This window comes from Chlorocebus sabaeus, chromosome 14 (assembly GCF_047675955.1).
Source record: "Chlorocebus sabaeus isolate Y175 chromosome 14, mChlSab1.0.hap1, whole genome shotgun sequence".
In the NCBI taxonomy this organism is placed as follows: domain Eukaryota; kingdom Metazoa; phylum Chordata; class Mammalia; order Primates; family Cercopithecidae; genus Chlorocebus; species Chlorocebus sabaeus.
In genome coordinates, this window is record NC_132917.1 from 102,508,535 (window position 1) to 102,532,806 (window position 24,272).

A 24,272-nucleotide genomic window follows, 5' to 3' on the forward strand; every position below is an offset into this window, starting at 1 on the left:
CTGTAATATCAGCACTTTGGGAGGCCAAGGCAGGCAGATCACCTGTGGTAGGGAGTTCGAGACCAGCCTGACCAATATGGAGAAACCCCATCTCTACTAAAAATACAAAATTAGCCGAGCGTGGTGGCACATGCCTGTAATCCCAGTTACTAGGGAGGCTGAGGCAGGAGAATCACTTGAACCTGGGAGGTGGAGGTTGTGGTGAGCCAAGAACGTGCCATTGCACTCCAGCCTGGGCAACAAGAGCGAAACTCCATCTCAAAAAAAAGCTATCTTGAGTACTGACATGGTCCACCATCTCTTTTATGTAATTTCCTCACCTTAATTTTTATTTTGCATATGCATGGAGAGGTTAAGTAACTTGCCTAAAGACACATAGCCAGGAAGCAATTGGAGAAACCAAGTGTTAAGGCATTTCAGTCCTGACTTCTGAGTTTAGCTCTTAACCTTTTTGCCAGGTTGTTTCCCAGGGTAACGACAGGTTTGGTTGGTAGGTAAGATGTGATTTGGCAGAGAGAGGCTGCGGGGGTTTAGGGCCAGCGCTGACAGTGGGAAGACGGGGAGTGTGGATGGCTTAAGGGGGGATTGAGAGGCAAAGGAGGTGCTGAGAGGAGCAGAAGTTGCCAGTCCTGAAGCTTTCCTTTTTCTCGACTTTTCTGTGTCTTCCTCAGAGCCTCTCATACTTTCATGTACACTCAGTCATCTTGGGAGCTTGTGAAAATGCAGATTCTGATTCGCTGGGTCTGGGATTCTGCATTTCCGATATGCTTCCCCAGTGATGCTACTGTAATTCCATACTTTGAATAATAAGGAGTAGTAGGGCAAAGAAGTTAGCATGGGAAGTGTTGGTAGTTCACTGGAACACAGCTGCTAGGGTGGGTTGTTTGGACTAGGGTTATGTCTTATCCATGTGGTGTAAAGTGTCTCGGCTATCTGTACATTCAAATCGATGATTTTGTGAACAGATGATAACTTTCAGTTGGCATTGTAGTCTTTCTGAGGCTCACAGGATGTTGATGTAGGAAGGGGTGTTAGAGAATGTGCAGCTCAACCCCTTAGCTTACGGAGAGTGAGGGACTTTGTGGCCTACGCAGAGCTAGGTTCGCAGATCTGGCCTCTTTTATGCTTTCACTCTCCGTCTGTCTGGGTTGGGTTGGAAGGCAGTGCAGTGAAGTGCTACTGTCTTCCCCCCTACTATTTGATGATTTGGTGACATGACAAGGTCATAAATGGATTATGATTCTCAAATTCCATTTCATTTTGTAGTACATTTCCTGAACAAAAGTAAGTGTTTGAGAGAGTGAATGAATAAAAGGGCTGATTTCTGGGTGAGGTGGCTCACAGAGTGGGTCAGAGGCCAGGACTGCCCCTAAGCCGTGGCAGTAAGTTTCTAGTGAAAATAGATGACAGCCATTGTGGTGTTTGGAGAAGGCAGCAGACCCAGACAGTGGCAGACTTTCAGGCAACAGCTGTGTTTTGAGGCCCCAGGAAAGAGGGGGAAAGTGGGCAGGTATAAATACAATCAGGGAGAAACTGGGGAAAGACTTTTAGGCAAACTTTTTGGTTCTTGATTATGTGGCCTCTCTTGTACCTAGGAAAGCAGACAGTAAAAAGTGTCGTTGTTGGAATAGAAAATTCAAATGCCTGACTGTGAGAATAAGAGTTCAAAAAGGGCACCGGGCGTGGGGGCTCACGGCTGTAATCCCAGCACTTTGGGAGGTCGATACGGGCGGATCACAAGGTCAGGAGTTCAAGACCAGCCTGGCCAATATGGTGGAACCCCGTCTCTACTAAAAATACAAATATTAGCAGGGCATGGTAGCGGGCGCCTATAGTCCCAGCTACTTGGGAGACTGAGGCAGGAGAATTGCTTGAACCCGGGAGGCAGAGGTTGCAGTGAGCCGAGATCACGCCACTGCACTCCAGCCTGGGCAACAGAGTGAGACTCGGTCTCCAAGAAAAAAAAAAAAAAAGAAAGTTCAAAACAGGAGAGAACAGTGGATGGAAGGTAGGAAGAGTTTGAAGCTTTAAAATACTGTTGAGAAAGAAACAAGGAAAAAAATCAGTCTGGACAGAGATTTGTACAGCACGGTTGTACTTAAGTGTTTGTGTTTTTTGGGGCAGTGGGTAAGGTCAGTGTTGTTGTTTTTTTTTTTTTGAGACTCCTGTCACCCAGGCTGGTGTGCGGTGGCATGACCCTGGCCTGCTGCAGCCTCCACCTCCCAGGTTCAAGCGATTCTCCTCCCTCAATTTCCTGAGTCGCCGGGATTACAGGCTGCCACCACCACACCTGGCTAAATTTTTTGTATTTTTAATAGAGATGAGGTTTCACCATGTTGGCCAGGCTCGATTTGAACTCCTAAAGGTCAGTGGTTTTTTATGTTGAAGTCTTGGGACTATAGAATGACAGTTCTGGAAGGAACTTCAGAGAGCCTCTGTGCATCTCCCATGTTTTTCCTAGAGAAACCTCCAAGGACCCAGTGAGGTGGAGGGACTGACTGGCTAAAAGATATGTCAGCATATAGTAGACTGCCAAATGAACCTTCACATTTTTGCCTCAAATGATTTGAGGACACTCTGGATTTCTCTCATCTTACTCATTAAAACAAAATACAACACTTTTACTGAGTGCTCTTTATGAGTGGGCACTGATCTTTTCATCATTTTTCTTTGATTTTTAGATTGTGCTTTCAGAAAATTCAGATATTCAAGTTAAGTAATCTTTTGTTACTGTTTCCTTGATGGGGAATAATTACTAGATCTAGCTCTTGTAGGTCTTAATTTGGAAAAACAAGTTGAATTATTGCTGAATTTTTGGTTTAGGCACAGTTGATAACATTTTGCATTTTGTTGTGTCAGGTCAGTCTTTAGAGAGTAACATTTTTAATACTTCATTTTTCCCATGAGTCACATTAATAAAAACCACATTTAAAATTTTGTCCTTTCAAAGCACTGTACTGTGGCTGAATTGCATTTAGTGCTACTCATAGGATTTTTACTAGCATTAATTCAGATCTTCCAGTTATTTGAAAGTAGAGAAATAACATTCCCGTTTTGCAAATATGCCTTTAAAATTTAATTTCCACTATAGAACATGTCAGTAGACTATGAGATTTAAAAAATAGGATGAAACTGATACTAGTAATTGTCAATACATCATACAAGACATTGATACAGAGATAATACCTTAAAGCAGACTTGAGAATTCAAAATCCACTTCTGAATGATTTTGGAGAGGTGCAGTTTTTTTTCTCTGGGGCATTTTGAAAAATCATTTCCAAAGAGGAGATTGCCCGAGTTTTGTAAAGGAGGGATAGCTGATTGGGCAGGACAGAAAGACCGGAGGAAATAGCCTTTCTGAAATAAGGGTAGTGAAATGAGTAGTGTGTTAAGGGGTGGGTAGTATGTTGCTTGTTTTCTTTTCTTTTTTTTTGAGATAGAGTGTCGCTCTGTTGCCCAGGCTGGAGTGCAGTGGCGCGATCTCGGCTCACTGCGGCCTCCGCCTTCCGGGTTAAAGCGATTCTCCTGCTTTAGCCTCCTGAGTAGCTGGGATTACAGGCACGTGCCACCATGCCCAGCTAATTTTTGTATATTTAGTAGAGGCTGGGTTTCACCATGTTGGTCAGGCTGGTCTTGAACTCCTGACCTCGTGATCCGCCTGCCTCGGCCACCCAAAGTGCTGGGATTATTACAGGCATGAGTCACTGGTGCCCGGCCCCTGCTTTTTTGTTTTTACGAAAGCCTTTCGACCCACCCGCTCAGAAGGAGGTGGTAATTGGTTGAGAATTCAAGAATTGTTACAAAGCAAGGGTGTGTTTTCTTCAGCTTTCCCTAGCAAATATAGTATTTAGAGCAGAGCCCCTGCAAATCCCCTAAACCCAATAAAAGCCAGCAAGACAATAAGCCCATCTTCAGCTGATAGCAACTTCTTTGGCTAGTGTATTCCCTAACTCCTGCTGCACCCGATGAACAGAATGCCTGCTGAGACCTTCCTGTGGGCCTTGAACCTGACCGTCGTTTACAATAGAGGAAGATAGTAGGAGTGAGAAATCTGAAGGAAAAGCGTGGCAGAGGTTCTCAGCTCTGGTGCATCTTGGTATATCTTGAGGAGCTTTAAAGTCTCACTCTAAAGCAGAGAGTCCTAACCATGTCTGTAATTTGCAGTCACTTGAGGAAAGAAAAAGATTGATGCCTTTGCTGCAACCCCAGGATTGGGTATTCGGGTTTTCAAAACCTTGTGGATTATTCTGATGTGCATTTGAGCTTTTAAACCATTGAGTTAGAACAATATCTGTCTACTGGAATTGGCCAGTTTTGGCCCTGCAACTCTGATGAAGGGTGAATTTGAAAGTTTTGTGTGCATTTTTCTCTTGTTTTGTTTCTTTTAGCTTCATTTATGATAGCCCAATTTTGGGAAACAGATTCAGTTCCTTGTGGGAATTTGCTTCTTAGCTAGTTTTATATTTGAGAGAAGGAGTAAATAAAGGTCTGGGTTTTTCTTTTCTTTCCCTCATTCTCCCATCCCCACCATGGAAAGATCATGAGTTATAGTTGATTTTATGATTAGCTTAAAGTTTTCAACTAGGATTACATTAGAAGTTCTTCCTTTAGAGTGTATTGTTTTCAGTTTGTAAAGCCTTTATCTCATAAATACAACTTTACATGTAACTTTGCTAGAGGACACTTTTTAAAGGATGCCTGTATTGTTTTTGGAGGAAGCGGCTTCAGAAGGCTAAGGACTAAAATTTTGGTTTCAGAATTTATTTCCTTGTCCATGTTCTCTATGTTGTATAGAATCACTCATAGTTGAGTTGAACTTGCAGCCATCAAACATTGGCATTGTAGTAGCAGTATACGGCATTTGTATTAGTCAGTTCTCCTACTGCTGTAAAGAACTCCCTGAGACTGGGCAATTTAGAAAAGAGGTTGAATTGACTCACAGTTCCACATGGCTGGGGAGGCCTCGGGAAACTTACAATCATGGTAGAAGGCAAAGAGGAAGCCAGACATCTCCTTCACAAGGCGTCAGGAGGGAGAATGAATGCAGGAGGAACTGCCAAACACTTATAAAACCGCCGGATCTTGTGAGAACTCACTATCACAAGAACAGCATGTGGGAAACACTCTTATGATTCAGTTACCTCCACCTTGTCTCTTCCTTGAGGTTTATGGGGATTACAGTTCAAGATGAGATCTTGGGTGGGGACACAGGCAAACCATGTCAGCATCTTATTGAGGATGTTCCCCTCCTTTTTGCATATAATGCAGACATCTCATTGTATAAACTAGTATGCTAGTAATGTATTGTAAATATTTGTACTAAGTATAGGAGAGAGTTGCTGAAGATGTTTAGATGTGTACCTTACATGGTAAGGGTAAGAAAAATAGGCTTTGGATAAGCACAGAAGGTAGATAAAGTAGGTTATAATATGCTTTTTGCCCAACCTCTGGAGAACTGTGAGAGTCACTGTTTGTCTTCTGTTGGGTTTGGCTTAAGACAGCCTCTCCCCTTGTGTAGCTTGTGTGCCTTGAGTGGCTGAGCTCCTGGGCCAGAATCCAGGTGAGTTCTCTGTAAGGATGGGTAAGACTAGAGGTTTCACCTTAAACAGCTTAGAAATGACTTTTGAAGGTTTGAAGCATTAACTACTTGTTTTTAAATGCTTTTTGTTGCCAGCCTTGCTTTGTTTTTTACACTATGAGAGAGATTGAGAAGAAACCGTAAACTGGTCTGGTGGAGTTAAGTAACCCTAGAATTGGAGGAGGAGATTTTAGGTTAACTAGTCAAACTTCTTGCTTCAGTTCAGCAAACCCTCTCACAGCATCTCATGCCAGTCTTTTGCCCTTTTGTCTTGCAAACTCCGAGTGACAGGGGCTCCTGGCCACCATTGTTTACTACATCATTCACAGTTAGGAAGGTCGGCTGACATTTTCTTCCCTGTAACTTCTGCTTTAGTAAGTGATGACTAGCCAGATAGTGAAGACCTCGATCATGTTTCCCTAAGGCTTCCTAGCTGTAGACTGAGCATCTTTAGTTGTTACTATGTTTGACACATCTTTTTTTTTCTGTCTTACGTGATATTTATGGATGTGCTTTAGTTTGATGATGACTTATTTAAAAACGGTGGTGCTTGGGCATGGACCCAGCATTCCAGCCAGCCAATCAGTGTGCAATGTCCTGTACACTTGCTGCCAGGTTCTGGTCACCGGAACAGCCCAAGATGACAGGTAAACAGGCAAAGCTGTGAGGTTAGTGAGTGGCAGTTTCTTAAGGGGCCAAGAGGAATTTCCCTCAGTAGTACACTGGGAAGATTAGTGATCTTGAGCCAGATCATGTCATCTGTTTGGGCCCTCAGGTTCCTTTTATACAAAAGGAGGGATGGGTCAGTATGGGCTCTCATTCCTTTTTAAAATGTTGAGTGCTTTCAAAAGGCGGCTGTTTCTGAAACCTCTGTCTAATACAGGGATTTAGTAGAAGGTGGTTGGGATTTATTGGGCTCCTGGTTCCACTCAAAGGCTAACATCAGACAGTGTTTTAGGTCTTCATTTGTCCCTTGGTTTGGTATTTCTGCCACACTTTCCACATTCTGATTTCTCTCTTAGGAGGGAATGAAAACAGGATCAGCTTTGCCTTTAGAACTTAAGGAATATGTAGTTCTCTTCCACCTGTGGGTGATTCACCTTGAGAGATTACAAAACAAACTTATTCTAGTACTACTTCTACATAGATCTATGGATGAGGCCCAGAAATCTGTATTTTTTTTTTTAAAGCTGGCAAGTGACTTCTTAGCCAGGTTTGGGAAGTATAGTTATGTGCACATAAGGATGTTTTAATCCATGATGGACCTAATATATGATGGTGGTCCTATAAGATTATAATATTGTGTTTTACTATATGTTTTCTGTGTTTAGGTACGTGTCGATACACAAATTGTAAACAGTGCTCAGTCCATTGACATACTGTGCAGGTTTGTAGCCTAGCAGCGATAGCTAGACCATGTAGCCTTGGTGTGTAGTAGGCCATACCATTGAGATTGTGGAAGTACATTCTAATGTGATGCTTCTCACATGGATGAAATTGCCTTTCACAGAACGTGTCCTCATCATCAAGCAACACGTGACCGTACTAATTTTAAAAGTATTTGCTTCTTACAAATAGTGAAGTATTTTTAGATAGCATAATGCATACCTAGAATTTGCTTCAGAATAGCTCAGTACAAGGAAGAGGTGTGGGTAGGAATAAAAATGAAATAGATGTAGCCATGCTTTCATAATTAGTCAAGCTATAGTGATAGGTGCACAGGGTTCATTCTTCTACTGTCTACTTTTGTTGTGCTTGAAGTTTTCCAGACAAAAAGATAAGCAAAAAAAAAAAAAAAAGTATGTTTTGCATTTTGAAACCATTTACTCTTGTCTATTGTGTTTATTCTATAATCACAAAAGGTAAATGGTAAGGTATGTACCATATTCATCTCATTTAAGACTGACATGAATTACCTCCCTTGGATAATCAAGACTTTTCCCTTGGCCCCCGCCTCGGCTCTGTGCAGTACACTTGAGCTGCTGGGTGAGTGGAATGTCATGATGGCCATCATTTTGGCTTCAAGTCTATAAGATAACATGAAACTAGACGTTCTCTCACACGATGCCCTGTGCCACAGTCAGCATCTCATCAACATTTTTGAGGTGTGACAGGAACACTCTGGTTGGTGCATGTGTGGCTGGTGACTTGAGGAGGAACCAGGAGGCCCCATGGGCACATCGTGGTCTCACATGGCATTCTGCCCTCTTCAGGGCAGGCTCTGTAGTTGATGTGGTGGGTTCCGTCTCTTCCACATAAACCCACCTCGTCTTCCCCTTACAGCCTATTTTTTTGTGGTCACTTCATGTTTATTTTGGGAGAAATCTGGATAAAAGCTGAGTGTTCTTACGAGTCTCCTGCATGTCTAGTGCCACCTGTGAGGGATCCTTTATGTGGAGTGTCGTTTAGCTTCACCGCTTCCTCAGGTTGGGTATTGCTGCAAGAATGAATGTGAACTTTGGCTTGGGATAACTCATTTAGCTATTTCATCTCTTACTCTTTACTGTGAAGATAAACCAATCAAATTGATTTCTGTGTTAGTTGCAAATTTAAGAGTTTTGAAGCTGTTTGCGACTATTAACTTTGAAAGTTCGGAATTATAAAGGGTCTTCGCGCATATTTCTAGTAATGCAAGGACTTTTGCAGAGTTTTGATGACTGCTTCTGAATTAAGGTGGATTTAAAAACTGATGTAAGCATCACTGTACTGTCACAGGTTAAGTGGTCCGTCATGGGTGCTTAGACAGGTAGATGTGGACACTGTGCCACAGAGAACTGCCAGCCATTAATTTATGAGCCTTCTTTCTTCCGTAGTATTTTAGTTTTGATTTTATTGTTGACTAAAAGTCCATTATTATTAAAATATCAGCTAATATTTATGAATTATCTGAGTTAGCTGCAGGCCTTCGATGGTTAGTAAGTGGTCCTCAGTTTACTTTTCTCTCCTGAAGTTGGCCTAGTTTAGCTGATGGTTTATATTTCATTATCAAGACCTCAGATTTTACTTAGAACTAACTTTATTTTGGACGTAAAGAGTTTTTTTTTTTTTTTCATGTTTTAAAAAGGTGGCATTGTTTTATTACTATTGGCAGGTGGGGCCTGCATGAGGTGGTCAGTATGCTGGGCTCAGGGGATGTGTGGGCTATGGAGATGATGACAGAAAGGCTGGAAGGAAAGGGGATGGGTTTGAAGGCCAGGCCCAAGGGATCCTCATATCTGCTTCTGGGAAGGGACAGCCTTGAGGAAGGAGTCATGGCAAACCATAGCTAGGCCACCAATCAGATTAAGAAATTCTGAGAAATCTAGCTGTCCATCACTGTTGGTATCCAGTCTTTTCATCATGCGGTCAAGGACACTGGGATCCTTCTGGTTCTTTGTGAAGGCAGCCAGTTCTGTATTCATGAAGCTTAGGAACTCCGTCTTGGAGAGAATGTAGTTATAACCATCCTTTCCAGAATACTTCTGGAAAACAGCAATCAGGGACTCGATGCACCGCTCAATTTCCATAGGGCTGGAGACTTTTGCCATGTTGGAACTGAGCGAGACGTGGGAGGTTGTGGCTGGGAGCAGCGCTGAGTGCTCTCGACTTAAAGAGTCTTAATGGAGAGGAGTGTAGAACATATTCCTTAAGCTACATGGGAAAGAGCAAAATGTTTTGTGGTTTGTTTGGCTGGATTGTTTGACATGAGATAGAAGAGGAATTCGTTTTGACCCTCTCAGTCCTTTTTCTGTTGCTCTTAATAGAATACCTGAAACTGGGTAATTTATAAAGAGAAGGGATTTGTTTTTTACACTTGTGGAAGCTGAGACCTTCAAGAATAAGGGACCACATCTGGTGGGGGACTTTCTGGTTGATGGGGGCTCTCTTCAGAGTCCTGGTGCAGGGCATCACCTGGTGAGGGGGTGAGCATGCTAACTCATGTCTCTTTTCCTTTTGGCCACCAGTCCCACTCCCATGATTACCTATTAATCCATGAATGGGTTAACCAATTTATGAAGACAGGGCCCTCATGGCCCAGTCACCTCTTAAAGGCCCCACCTCAGTATTGCCACATTGGGGGATTACATTTCAATGTGAATTTTGAAGGAGACAAATATTCAAGCCATAACACCCTCTCATAGCTTTCTAATGAGTTTTCTAACATGTTTGGATGGTATACAGATGGTCTGTAGAAATGCAAACAGTGAAAACACTTAGCATTTACTCATGTAGTGCCATCTTCAAAAAGAAAAGAATTTGCTTCTGCAAAACTCAGTGGACTATATTTTAAAGCTGCTATGAGAGTTTACAAAAAATATTATTTCCACAAATACTATTAATATCTCAAAATACCTAGAAGTATAAAGAACTTGTGATAGTCAGTGAGATTGTCTTTTGATTGTAATTGCAGAACTCCTTAAAGATGAAGCTATTTATTTTCTGAAATAAAATGATCTTTGTCCAACATAGCTTACCAAGTAAATGGCCTGTGAGTCTGTGTTTTAGACTCTTAACATTTTTGGGGATAGTATATACAGGGTAATATAAAATGAAAGAGAAATAGGCAGTTGTCTCTTTATTTGGCATTAGCTCTTGTGTTAAAAACTATGAAACAGAAGGTGGTAATTGTCAGGCGCAGTGGCTCATGCCTGTAATCCCAGCACTTTGGGAGGCCGAGGCAGGCAGATCACTTGAGGTCAGGTGTTCAAGACCAGCCTGGTCTTGGTGAAACCCCGTCTCTACTATAAATACAAAAATCAGCCAGGCGTAGTGGCACGAGCCTATAGTCCCGGCTACTCGGGAGGTTGAGGCAGGAGGATCGATCGCTTGAACCCGGGAGGGGGAGGTTGCAGTGAGCCGAGATCATGTCACCGTATTCCAGCCTAGGCAACAGAGTGAGACTGTCTTGAAAGAAGGTGGTAAGACCAAATAAGGAGCACACTTAGGACTCCAGGGAGAAAATGTGTAGCATCAGAGAGTTAGAAGGTTGTCATGGTAAACTTGCTCCCATTAAATAACTGAGGAAACACCCAGGTTACGTCTTTAAGATTACAGCCTAAGTAATCTCCCGATTTCCCAGTCTAGAATGCTGTTGAAGCGTGGATCCCAAAGTATAGATTGTCATAGCATATTTCTCTGCAGCATGCTAGCAAGATTTTTATCAGTGGTTCCTCTCGCCTGGGGGGCTTGTTAGACATAGATTACTGGACCCCATCTCACAGTTTTTGGTCCAGTAGTTCTGAGGTAGGACTGAGAACCTGCTTTTCTAACAAATTATGGAGTGCCGCTGAGGCTACTTACTCGTCTGGAGACCACACTTTGAGATAATGTTTGTACATTTTAATCACCTGGGAAGCTTTCCTCTTAACATTTTATTATGAAAAATTTCAAACCTATAGTAAAGTTGAGAGGTGTAAAATGAATACCCACCTCCTAGATTTTATAGTAACACTCTTTTTTTTCTTTTGAGGTGGAGTCTCGGTCTGTCACCCAGGCTGGGGTGCAGTGGTGCGACCACGGCTCACTGCAACTCCGCCTCACGGGTTCAAGCAATTCTTCTGCCTCAGCTTCCCAAGTAACTGGGACTACAGGCATGCGCCACCATGCCTGGTTAATTTTTGTATTTTTAGTACAGACGGGATTTCACCGTGTTGTCCAGGCTGGTCTCAAACTCCTGACCTCAAGTGATCCACCCACCTCTGCCTCACAAAGTGCTGGGATTACAGGCGTGAGCCACCGTGCCCAACAAATCTCCTAGTTGATTTTAATGTGCAACATGTTTGGAGACTAGCTCTGGCTGCTCCTATATCTTGTAGTATATGAGAGAAACTGATTTATATTCAGAAACCTGGCAAAATTAAGAATAAAATCAATCTGTTGACATGAGGAAAAATTGGTGAGTATTGCACAAATGTTCAGCTTTCAGGAAATTGTGAAGATGTTAAGAATGAAACAGATGAAAGCAGAAGCAACTTAAGAGTTATGGCTCAGAAAATGATTAGAGAGAGAGAAGAAGGAGAGAGAGAGATAGAGTGAGAGAAAGAGAGAGTATGTGTGTGTGTGTGTGTGTGTCTGTCTGTCTGTCCTGCTCCCACTCTCCCTCCCTATCCTTTTTTCCTGTAAGGCCTTCCCTGGAAATAATCTGCTCAATGTTGTGGAAGACATTATACTAAGAAAATATAATTTTTATTTAATATTCTGCTTACAATCTCTTTCCTTAATTTTTGCCAGCTTTTCACAAAGTAACAAAGTGGACAGTGCTTCTCTAGTTGTAGGGTACAATCTATTTGTGTGTAGTACAGCCAGTTTATTTGGTCAAGACTAGCATCTTTTAATTGCATGGAAAATAGAGCGCATCACATGTGCTAAGAGTGTTTTGCGAAACCTTTATTTTGGTTAAAAATACGTGTTATAGGTGTCTTGGGTGGTGGTTTTAACTGTATTTTTTATTATAGGCTACAGTCAAAATAGTTTGAAAGCTACTGTACTGGGAGATGCTAGGTTCCTTTTAGTAAAAGTGAAGAATGGTTTTAAAAAATACGCTTTGAAACAACTGAATAAACATTTATTTTGAAATGGGATCCAGCCACATTGCCCACTGCTATCTGCAGTGTGATCCTCTTTTCGTTTTGTTCTAGTTTGGCTCAGGGCCTCACTGTGTCTACACCCCTCCAGGTAACTCCTCTTGCCCACATGTGTCTGAGGACCCACACCACCCGCTCCTTGATTTGGCATTCCTTGTCTCCAAGCCAAAGGTCCTTCACTGGTGAAATCCTGTTACAGTTCCTGTCTTCTCCATCTGACATACTCTGTTGGTACTCTGGGTGTTTTCCTGTCTTGAGGGTTATCTTGACTAGCTTTGAGGGCAGGTTTTGTTCTTGGTGTTTCCTGCAACCCTCAGCACAACATCAGATGGTGTGTAAAGATGCCAGGAACCTGTCTTTGTGTCTCCTCCTGCAGCTCCATGGGGCCTTTGTGAGTGCCCCAGCATGAGACAGAACATCTTCGGGGGCAGCTAGAGTTGGTCCAGGGGCTCTCTCTTTAAGATGTGTCCATGGACCTAGGATAGGGGAAAGGAAAGGCTTATTATAAGGTTTGGATTCTGCTTCGTTTATGTACTTTGTATCTGAAACGTTTTTTCATATTCTTAGTCTTCTTTCTTTGAAATGGCTGTATGGCATTCTGTCAGGTTTCTGGAATAGTTGGTGGATGGTCTTTGGGCATTATATTCATGACTTAAAACTCCTTTCCTGCTTTGTGATATGATCATGAGTCTGGGGTGGAGAAGTTTGTAAATGGGGGCCAGCTCCCCACGACTGGAAACTGAAGGGCACACCTTCTGTCTTGCCTCGCTCCCCTTTTTGGGGTTGTGGTAGGGACAGTTTTTCAGGTTATATGTTGATTATAGCAAAAGAAGGCAGAAGTCAAACTCATGGCTAGCTAGTGGCAGAGACACCCTTGTTTAAGAAGTTTGGGTCGGGGAAGGAGCTGGTGCCCTGTTGTCCCGTGGGTCACTGTTGCAGATCACAGACACCAGGTCACTAACTCCAGAGCTCTCGTGGGATGAATGCCCAGCAGCACTGGACACGTGTTCAGTATGGGGGTATTTCCGTCATCTCCAGAGCACATTTACATGGCTTCAGTAGGGTTAAGCATACGTTTTTGAATTTTTCCCCTTAAGATTATTACAAATCCTTAAAACTTAATTCCTGTGAATCACTTTGACTTAGAAATACGTTGAATAGTGGCTGGGCACGGTGGCTCACGCCTGTAATCCCAGCACTTTGGGAGACTGAGGCGGGCGGATCCCAAGGTCAGGAGATCAAGACCATTTTGGCTAACACAGTGAAACCACATCTCTATAAAAAAATACAAAAAATTAGCCGTGCGTGATGGCGTGCACCTGTAGTCCCAGCTACTCGGGAGGCTGAGACAGGAGAATAGCGAGAACCCAGGAGGCGGAGCTTGCAGTGAGCCGAGATTGCACCACTGTACTCTAGCCTGGGTGACAGAGTGAGACTCCGTCTCAAAAAAAAAAAAAAAAAAAAAAAAAAAAGTTGGAATAGTATATATTTACATTGATTTGAATGTGACAGTAATTTAAATTTTTGTTTTGTTTTGTTTTTTGAGACAGAATTTCATTCTACTGCCCAGGGTAGAGTGCAGTGGCGCAATCTCGGCTCACTGCAACCTCTGCCCTCTGGATTCAAGTGATTCTCTTGCCTCAACCTCCTGAGTAGCTGGGATTACAGGCGCGTGCCACCACGCCTGACTCATTTTTGTATTTTTAGTAGAGATGGGGTTTCACCATGCTGGCCAGGCTGGTCTCGAACTCCTGACCTCAAGTGAACCGCCTGGCTTGGCCTTCCAAAGTGTTGCGATTAGAGGTGTGAGCCACTGCCTCTGGCCGACAATAATTTTATAAAAATTATAAAGCAAAGAGAAGAGAATGATCTTGAAAAATGAAATGGGCTGGGTGTGGTGGCTCACACCTGTAATCCAAGCACTTTGGGAGGCCAAGATGGGCAGATTGCCAGAGCTTAGGAGTTTGAGACCAACCTGGGCAACATGATGAAACCCCGTCTCTACAAAAAAATACAAAAATTAGCTGGCGTCATGGTATATGCCAGCTACTGGAGGGCCTGAGGCGGGAGGATAGCTTGAGCTCAGGAGGTCAAGGCTACAGTGAGCTATGGTGGTGCCACTGCATTCTAGCCTGGGTGACAAAGGGAGACCCTGTCTGAAAAGGAAAAAAAAAAAAAAAAAAAAGGTGGAGGGGAGGCGTAGGGGAAAATAAAAGGATTTTTGAAAATAAACCAGAATAATGCACCCTCTTCCTGTTTTTCATTCACTCAAGATTCCTTTTAAATGAGAAAGTTTTGGTTTCTGGATATTTTTTGGTTAGTGGATACCTTTCTTCTCTCTCTTCAGAAATAACTAGGAAAATTGTTAAAAGTCCCATAATTTTGTGTGGATTTACCAATGTTGTGAACCTTTCCCTTAATTTTGAATTATTCTTCAGAATTGGGGAGGTGAAGCTGGTTCTGCAAGTTTTGGTGGTAACATGTATGTAAAACAGTGCTGAAGGAGTAGGGACAGATTTTGATATAATTTATTATTATTTATAAACTCTGTGGGAGATGAAATGGGCTTCAAAAACCCACAGAAGTAGCTGGTGTGTAATTTACCATGGCTCTGGGACTGAAGTAACCCACACACCTTCCTTCATAAACTTTCCAGAATTTATTTAGGTTATGTTGATTTTATTCCTTTAAGAACTGATTACCTCTCAGGAGTATAATCAAGATGGGCTTGTGTGGGGTGGGCCAAAGGGAGAATGGCAGGCAGCCATCTCAGAGAAAGTGGTTTTACCATCTTGAGCTAAGTAATCTTTAAAGTTTTAGCTGCTGTAAAATGGGATGCTATAAAATTTAGGGGAGTTTTCCTTCTACCTGGTTTCATTCCCCCATCCCCTAGCCCCATGCAACTGCATTTCCCCTCTTCTCTGCTGAGAGAAAGGAAAGCTGCCTCTCCTTTCTTGGTTTTGTAGCATGGCTTCCAGTAGTCATCTCCTTGCTCCTTTTTTTTTTTTTGAGACGGAGTCTTGCTCTTTTGCTAGGATGGAGTGCAGTGGCGCCATCTCGGCTCACTGCAACCTCTGCCTCCTGGGTTCAAGTGATCTCCTGCCTCAGCCTCCTGAGTAGCTGGAACTGTAGGCTCACACCATCATGCCCAGCTAATTTTTGTATTTTTAGGGGAGACAAGGTTTCACCATGTTGGACAGGATGGTCTCGATCTCTTGACCTCGTGATCCGCCTGCCTCGGCCTCCCAGAGTGTTGGGATTACAGGCATGAGCCACCGCGCCCAGCCCTCCTTGCTCCCATTTTAAGTGCTGGTGGATTTGGAAAGATGGATATGTAGTTTCTGGGATCATTGTGTTTGATGTATTTAGGGTTTAGCAGCTGTCCTCTCAGCCCAAGCCCTGTGTCGCTTGGCATCTCTGCCAATGTTACTACATCCCAAGAAGCTTTCAGGTGGCTTCCAGGTCTGTATTGGAAGCGATGACCTACCTGTGTTGTGAGATATCCCAGGAGCCAGCCTCTGTTACTCACAGGCTCACGGATTGCTCAGCCCTGGCCTGGAGTCTCTATGTCTGAAGAAGCATGAAAGCAGCTGGCCCCAGCCCTGCAGGGTGCACCTAAGCCTTTGACTCTGAGGAAGAAAATGGCGATGGGGGGATGCAGGGATGAGGAGGAAAGGCCTGACTCTTTGAGGGTGTGATGAAAAGGAAAGGATGTCAGGAAGCCACTGGGCAAAAGGCTGTTACAGCTGACCTTGAGAGGTCAGCTGATCCATGAGCTGCCTGGGGCCCAGAGAGGGTGAAGTTCTTTCATGAGATCATGCAGCAAGTTAGTGTCAAGTCTAGAATTAGAACTTGGGTCTCTTTGACCCTGACAGCGGGAGGTGAGTAGTGGCCTTTAGGTGTGGTGGTGGTTGTAGGAGCAGCCACAGACACTCTGAAATTGAGGGAGAAGAGAAGAGGCAGGGGAAGTATAGCTGGTTGGCTTGTCAGCTCCCTGAGGCTCTCACCTTGTCAGACCAAAGGGCACAATGTATGGCGCATGCATGGGACAGTGGAAAGAACGGAGGTTTCAGGGCCAGACAAACCCATCAGCCCTCTGTCTCAGAGGAACTGCTCTGTGTGCAGGTAGCCTCGTGTAGTGCCAGCCGGTGGTTCCCTGCTCCAGGGCTCTCTGGCCCCGGGGCAGCTGTTCTGTGAGAGGAGTGTCAGGCCCCGTTACAGGAAGAGCACAGATCAGGAGTCTGGTGTTTCTGAACCAGTTCTTTCACATACTGGCTGTGTGACCTTGAAAAAGTCAGCCTCCTGGAGCCTTTGTTCCCTGAACCACAGCCTGGCCACAGCAGTCCTGGCCTCAGAGGTTAGGGGATGAAACTAGGGACTTAGACACTATGTGGCACCTGGTGTACGTTTCATAAATTAGGCAGAGCTTGGTGCTCCCCACACCCCCCAAGTATCTGGTGATAATTCTTCATCTTCTTTTTTCCATTATTATTGATGACACTATTGATAGAAAATAAATCCTATGAGTGAGTTGATTCCTTATCCATTATGCAGGGTATCATACTACAATTTCTTTAATAATAGAAAAGGGTGAAGTTTTGGAATCACTCTTACTTGGAAATCTGTACAGAGTTAAAATATTAAGGAAAATGGAGAAGAATATAGTAACTTGATAAAAGGTGCACCCTCCCCTCATTTTGTGTTTTACTGTGTAGCAGCTGATTATGTGTACAGAACTTAACTCTTATATTTAAGACAAAACTGAAAAGTCTCACAGATAAATCCGAGGCACGTAATTATGTTATGACTTTTGTGCTGAGTGGTAATTTAGTATGGATATCAGGTAGTTTACTTAGAAGATTGTAATTATCCTTATTACACTGCAAGTCAAAGTTTTTAAAATTTACATTCTTTCGTATCAGCAGATACATACCAGTTCAGCCATCATTAGTTTGTCACACAGCTAGTGTTTGGTTGTTACCCATTTACCTGTGCACACATCAGAGCTAGCTGCTGTGTGTTGCTCTCTGCGAACTGGCCTGTCCTCCCCATACTCCAGCCTGTGCACTGCCTGGTGGCCGGTGGGCTGGCTGCTTTGTGTCTGTGAGCCAACCCTTCTTTGCTGCCTCCTGTTGCTGCTGCTTGAGAGAGAGATTGAGGCAGTAGACATCTTGGGTCTGTGCTCTTGGCCTGCTGTGCGGGGAACAGCATGATCCCCATGCTCCGTTTGGCTGGAGCCTTAGCCTGAGACGATTGTGGAGGAGAGAAGGCTCTTAGGAAAATGGACTCGGAAGTCCTCAGCATCTAAGACTCTTAGAACAGAATATTGCAGAGGCTAGCAGTCAAAGGGGCTGGGCGCACTTAACTAATGTTTTGACTTGTTCATGGGCAGGGTGTTGTTCACAAGACAATGAAAATGCACCTGACTAAAATTGTACTGCCTCCCCTCTCACTGCTTAGAACTTAACATTTATTTGTCCAGCACTAAAGCCCTTTATTTTCCCTCGATTAAGAGGCTTAATATGCAAATGTACAATGTAGTGACTGAGTTTCAGTGGTTGTATAAATGAGACCACTGTTATCGTACCACGGCAAGGAGGATTTAGGCCAGAAAAGCAGGAAGGTTCTGGTGCTAGGGCAGAATGGGGGTGTAGAAAGTGTGTGGGGCTTTCTGGCTTTCTTACAGGGGCAAATGGTCACCTACAGTAAATTTCTGGACTCATCATTTTTGCCAATGCTAGCCTATTTATCTTCATCTTTGTACTAGACAGCTGGAAGTTGTCAGAGGGCCAAAGGTCTTTATTTCTTGGGCAGTGTTTGAGCAGAAGTTTTCTTCTGTTCAATGCCCAGTCAGGGTACCAAGTAGGGGCCACCTGCTTTATTTTTTTACTGGGGTTTCCTGGTAAGATCATATGAAAAAATCTGTAGGTTTTGGAGTAAACACCCTCCCGGAATACTATTGCTTAGTCACTCTTCTTAGTCATTTGTTGGGGTGGCCAAGGTCAAGGCAAAAAGGTGGGCTGGGGCCTGCCCATGGGAGGCCATCTTTGTCAAACCGAGGAATTCAGGCTTCATTCTGAAACCTCTGGATGAACTTGAAGCAGAAGAGGGAGATTTGTATAAAGACCACTCCAGCAATAGTAGGGTGGGTCCCATGGAACAGAGTATGACTGAGTCAAGGAGACCAGTTTGGATGTTGTTGGATTAGGAGCGAGAAAAGGAAATGGAAATGGAAGTAGATAGAAGGGTATAAATGAGTTCTGACTGACAGGTCAAATTCTGATGAGGACGCAGAAGTCTCAGAATGGCTTTGAATGGTTGCTGACAGATACGTACTCTCAGGATGAATGATGTGAGTGATACTTTTTCCACAGGGAAGAAATCTGTTTCCTACAGCTTCTATTTACTGATGGTGTTTTCTCTGTTAAACTTTCCAGACGCCTACTAGTTACAGGTGTTTTATTCCACCAAAAGCACATTGACATCAAATACTTGGAATGTTAAAAATTGCAGAGCTGCTGCAGCTGCTGCTGCAGTCAGAATTTCTTGCCACTTGTTTTTACACAGTCCCCTGTGATAACCTCCATCCTAGCTGGCCCCTATATCTGATCTGCTCCCTAACTTTCAGCTGTCCAAATCAGTTCAGTCTGTCCAAAACAGTTCCCTTCGTTCAGTGGTTGCCCATTGCTGATAGGATAAAGGCCAAGCTCTTTAATGTGACTCTAGGCCCACCAAATGCGTGGCCCTCTTTATCTTATGCTGCCACACTGGCCTCTGCCAGCCCCTGCTTCTTGCCCATCTCCTGCCTGCCAGGCACTTCTTCTGTACGCCTCTCTCTGCCTTCCCCAGCTGGGTCCTGTTCATGAATACAGGCACTTTTAGCACTGTGTCTCTTGCTGTCATAGCACTTGGCACAGTTGTGTTTTTTACATTTGTTTGTGCAGTCTTTGGTTAGTATTGGAGAGGGATCACTTGCTTATTGCAGTGCCTGGCATGTAGCTGATCCTTACGTATTTTGAGTATAAGAACTTGTTCTGTTGCTGACCCTCAGTCATTCAAAAATGTTATATTCAGTGTATTTTTTTCTGATTGTCCTGTACAACTAAGCCCCTTTGCATTATGCCCTCTAGGACCCTGTTCTAACTTTGTAACGCTCCTCACTGCTTCTTGTAAGTAATTGTTGATTCTTCCTGCTAGAATGTAAGTTCTGAGTTGCAGAGTTAGTGCTTGTGACACTTGGTACCTGGTGGGTACTTAATAACCGTTTGTTGACTGAAAGAACAGTTTAGAAAGTTCTCTGTTAAATTTAAAGCGGTTAAAGCCCTGGCAGCACAAGTGTTCATCAATCTCCTTCCTCCCTCATTCCTTCCTTTCTCTCTCTGACAACTCATTTGTACTATCACAGTATTACATACTTGCTCTGTTATGAGCTGTCCATATACAGGAAAAAGGGGCTATTGGGCCATTTGGAGTTTTGATTGTGAAAAGTTAGTCATTATGACAAAGCCATGAAACACAGATGATAAAGCTCCTAGGAAAATTTAATCTTTTGAAATTATTTGTCACCTGGGAGAGCTGCCATTCTGACACTCAGTGCTTTTTAAAATCGGTCCGGTGTGTATGTACTTCTGTTGGTTAGAGATTGTGCGTGGGTTTGTGGTTTCTGGGAGACCTGAAAATGGGGCCGAGGCTGTTGGTTTTCTGCAGCACTAATAAGCTGCCACCCTTATTTTGTCGTGATGAGGCTTGTGCCTGCTTTTTAATTTTTTGATTAAATTGTGCTGATTACATGGTTTCAAAGAACTTACAAATGCACAGTATTGCTCCAGATTACTTGTCAGTTAGGATTTACCTATTGTGAGATATTATATATATGTATATATCTATTTTTTTCTTTTTTTTGCTATTAGTCATTGTTGTCTCATTTGATGGATCAGAGTATGAGATTGGGAAATGTTACGTGTTAATATCAGGAAAAGAGGCCTGGAGTAGGTCTGGAGGTAGGGCTGCTTAGTGTTTTATTAACCATGCTGATGAATGCACGCATTCAAGATAATCTGTTTCCTTTCCATTCTCTGCCACTCCTTTTGAATTGCTCAAGGCTGGGATCCTATGTCTGGAACAGGTGACTCAGATGAAATAAAGTTTGAAAAGGAAAAAACCCCTGTCATTTTCTGGTTACTCATTATCATTCAGGGTCCAGATTCTGCCTTTTCTCTTGACTGTCTCCCACTTCTTTCTCCCTCACTTAGGCTCCTGTCACCTTTAACTTTTTCACCACACTTTTTGAAAGTTGGCCAGGAATGAATGGAAATGGTGAGGAATGGCATGAATTAATATTTGTTGATCTTCTGTTCTGTGGCAGGCTCTGGAAGTATTTTGAGATTCAGAGAGGTTACTTAACATGCTAGCATCATATGGCTTGTAGGTGGCAGGGCTGTGCTTGAATCCAAGATTGACTCAGGACCTATTTCTGGACCATGGTGCTTCCAGTGCTTTCTCATCCTGGTTGAACAAGGAGAAACTGTCTTAAAAGTCACCCACTACATCCCCAAGAAGAGAAAGCCCCTTGTACTTTTTCTTCTCTGAAGTCACAAAAATACATTCCTAGGTAAAGACTGGGATATTGCCAGCACCGAAGAGTATCTACACATGTATGGTTTCTCTCTCAGTCCATTGAACAAAAGAAGTTAGGTAAACAGCTTCTGGTCAGAAACTGACTTGGATTCTTAGTGAACATGAGGGCCAACCTGAGGGGTAAAACAATTTTAGGCAGGATATGTTGAGAAAGAAATGCCTTCAGTCAATACTGGAAGTAACTTACATGCAGATTTTTTTAAAAAGCAGTAGGATGCCTTTTTAAATTTTTTTAATATGGGGCAGTTGAAGTCAGTTTGGGTTGAACAGAATTGATAGTTACTGCCTTTGGGAGTCGATTTGTAGAGTGGAAGAAATCGACTTGTAGAGTGAAAGAAATAGAATAATGATCTGCAGAAGGTTTTTTTGGCCCAGTGATTTTTTAAAGACATCTTGCACCTGTCTTATTCTCTCGCTGTTCTCCTGTGCTTTGGATTGCTGCAAGGACCTTGACTGAGGCGTTGCTTCCTTGCAGATCTGACGACCACTCTTTTCTTTTCTTGTCCTCTGCTTGCTTTCTGGGTTCCTGTCCTTGTGTTTATGCAGTTTAAGGGAAATACAGTGGTGGAAAGGTCACTGTCTGGCTGCCACCGTATTGGTGGTGACCTTGGGAAAGAGACTGAACCCAAGAATCCATTTTTGTAGTTGCAAATTAGGGTTGATTGTAATAGTCCTATTTCATGAGGTGGTTGTGAGGATTAAATGAAACAGCATTCGTAAAGTGACACATATATAACGGTGCAGTGAATACCGTTGCTGCTGGCCATCGTTATTCCTTGGTACCTCCGGAAAGACATTCGTTTTATTGTTCTAAATTTTTATCATGGTTGTCTACTGTTACACATAATACCTAGAAGGTAGAATGTGTGACTTACGAATAGTACAGGGCATGGTAGGCAGGATAGGAGGCGAACCTACTCAGTTCGCAAGCATCTTTGCAGTTGACTCAAATAAATCTGGCAGTCAACACAATGCTTTTCTTCCTTGCACACAATCTGATGTTCAGAAAACAAATCTTTACATGTGGACAGTAGTTCCCAAAGGTGTTACTTCTGTTGCCTTCAGGTTACAGCATGGATGACCCAAAAGTGAAAACATTTATGAAGTCATTTTAGTGTATAAATGGAAACATTTATTTTCTTCATCGGTAGGAGTCCTAAAGTCTTTTTTCCCCTAAAATATCATTTAATTCTAAAGCTTCTATTTACTTTTCTTACAATTTAAGAAATACAGGCAGAGCATTACCTCTGTAATACTCGGTGTGCTGTGCTATGGGTTTTTAGTGGTTGTAATTTAAGTTCTCTGGAGGTTGTCAGCTACCTTCTCAGAAAAATCTGAGTGCTCAGTGCCTTATTTAAATAGGGCTTATTGGATATACTTACTTTTTAAACTTTATTGACTAAATAATTTAAAAAAACCCTATCTTTACTCTGAAAACTTGTTTCCTTTACAACTGGTAGTTAGGAGAATTTCTAGTGAATCTTTAAATTCAGCTCCAGAAATGAATTCAGAATTCACTTGGATTAGAGTTGTTAATTACCTCCTTGTTCAGCCAACGTTATTTGAGTAGTCAGCTATAGAGGTATTAGGAGAACCAACCTTGGGACCATCAGAATGGCTTCTGCCTGTCAACCTGTAAACGAGACAGACCCTATAAACCTTTTGTTAGTAGGGCTGTCACTCTCATCTCTCCTTATGTCTGAGATTCTGGCCCTTCCTGTGCTTTAGGGAGGTCCATTATTTTACACTAAAGGGAGGAAGGGTGATGGAGAATTGTTGACACATTTGCTTTTGGGCGTGTTGGCCACAGGTCGTAGGCCCCAGGGATGCAGATGTTGAATATCCTGGGAGGATGGAAAATACTACTGAACGTTCAACATAACATCTGTCGCTTTCTTGGGCTTCAAAGTTGCTTTGTATCATCTTGATATTTCCCCCTCAACCATCATAATTTAAAGCCTGCATTATTGTACTGTGCCTCTAATTTGTTGTATAAATCTGGAATCCTATGCTGATAAGGTCATTTGCTGTTTCTAGTAGAATAAAAACTTGAAGCCGTGCTTTTTGACCTTGATGTCTGCAGCAACTGTTCTTTTCAAGCTTACTGAGAAGACAGAAAGGAATGTTGACATTCAAGTGGGAAAATAAATATTTGAAGATAGGGTTTAGTTGTCTCAGTTTGCACTGTCAGCATAAGCAAAGCCCTTCCCTTATTCGCTTTGAAAAAAAAAAAAAAAACCTTATTTTTAGAGTAAGGGAAGGAAACATGTCTGTTGAGAAAACCTTGCTAAATTTTGTGGAAGTGGAAAATTCTCTCCTTAGCCCTTCTCTCCTTTTCTGTAGCTAACAACAATAACAATGATTACAGTCAACATTTGAATGTGTATGAGCCAGATCCTGAACTGAGTGTTTACCCTTAAAATACCTCCATTAGTTGTTACTCTCATTGCTACAAATGATGAGACTGAGGTCTAGAGAGGTTATTTATCACTTAAGGCCATAAAGAGTTAAAAAGTGGGTCTGAGAATCAAATTCAACTTTGTGATGCTTGAGGACTCTTGGAACACTACTGTATTATAAATTTTGAAATTTTGACCCTCCTTCGCTATACATGGGGAAGTGTGGAGGGTAGTAGGTATTTTTCTTTTTTTTTTCCTTTTTATTTTTTGAGACGGAGTCTGGGTCTGTCGCCCAGGCTGGAGTGCAGTGGTGCGATCTCTGCTCATTGCAAGCTCCGCCTTCCAGGTTCATGCCATTCTCCTGCCTCAGTCTCCCGAGTAGCTGGGACTACAGGCGCCCACCACCATGCCTGACTAATTTTTTGTATTTTTAGTAGAGATGGGATTTCACCGTGTTAGCCAGGATGGTCTCCATCTCCTGCCTTCGTGATCCGCCCGCCTCGGCCTCTCAAAAAGTGTTGGGATTACAGGCGTGAGCCCCCGCGCCCGACTGGTAGTAGGTGTTTTAAGGATATCGCGGACTCCATGTTAATGAAGAGGAGTTCCCTGCCGACTTGCTAAATTAGATCAAGGACATTTTACTCTATTCCCTCCATCCCCAGCCCCCAACCTTAATTTTTCAGTTTTAATTTCTAATGTGGTAAATATTGATGTAATCCAGCAAAACATAAAGTTATTTGAAGTTTTCAATTTTTATGAGTGCAAAAAAGTCCTGAGGCTAAAGACTTTGAGAATGACTGGTTTAGTGTTTAAAACATAGGCTTTGGGTCAGCAGGCCCTGGGTTTGAGTCCCTGTTCTAGCATTTACCAGCTATGGGCCTTTGTGAAAGTTATTTTTCTGATTCTTAGTGTACTTATTTGAAAGATTGAAAAAAACTGAAAAATGGGTTAAATGGGGTTGTGAGAACTACGTAGTACATGGCAAGTGTTTCGCTTCAGGTCGGATGTTCTTAGGAACGCCATGCCGCTCTGCTACGGGGGCTGGAAGGTGAGTGTGTGTTTGTGGAGGGTTTAGTGAAGAGCACGCCCCTTGTA

General features: G+C 42.9%; 1 protein-coding gene and 1 pseudogene across 50 annotated transcripts in view; one reads left to right on the top strand and one right to left on the bottom strand.

Annotated features, from left to right (window-relative positions):
- The window catches only part of MAP4K4 (mitogen-activated protein kinase kinase kinase kinase 4), a 192,949-nt gene that overhangs the window by 20,206 nt on the left and 148,471 nt on the right, over window positions 1-24,272 (top strand). The window lies entirely within an intron of this gene.
- Window positions 8,076-9,155, bottom strand: LOC103241141 (protein S100-A11 pseudogene; annotated as a pseudogene).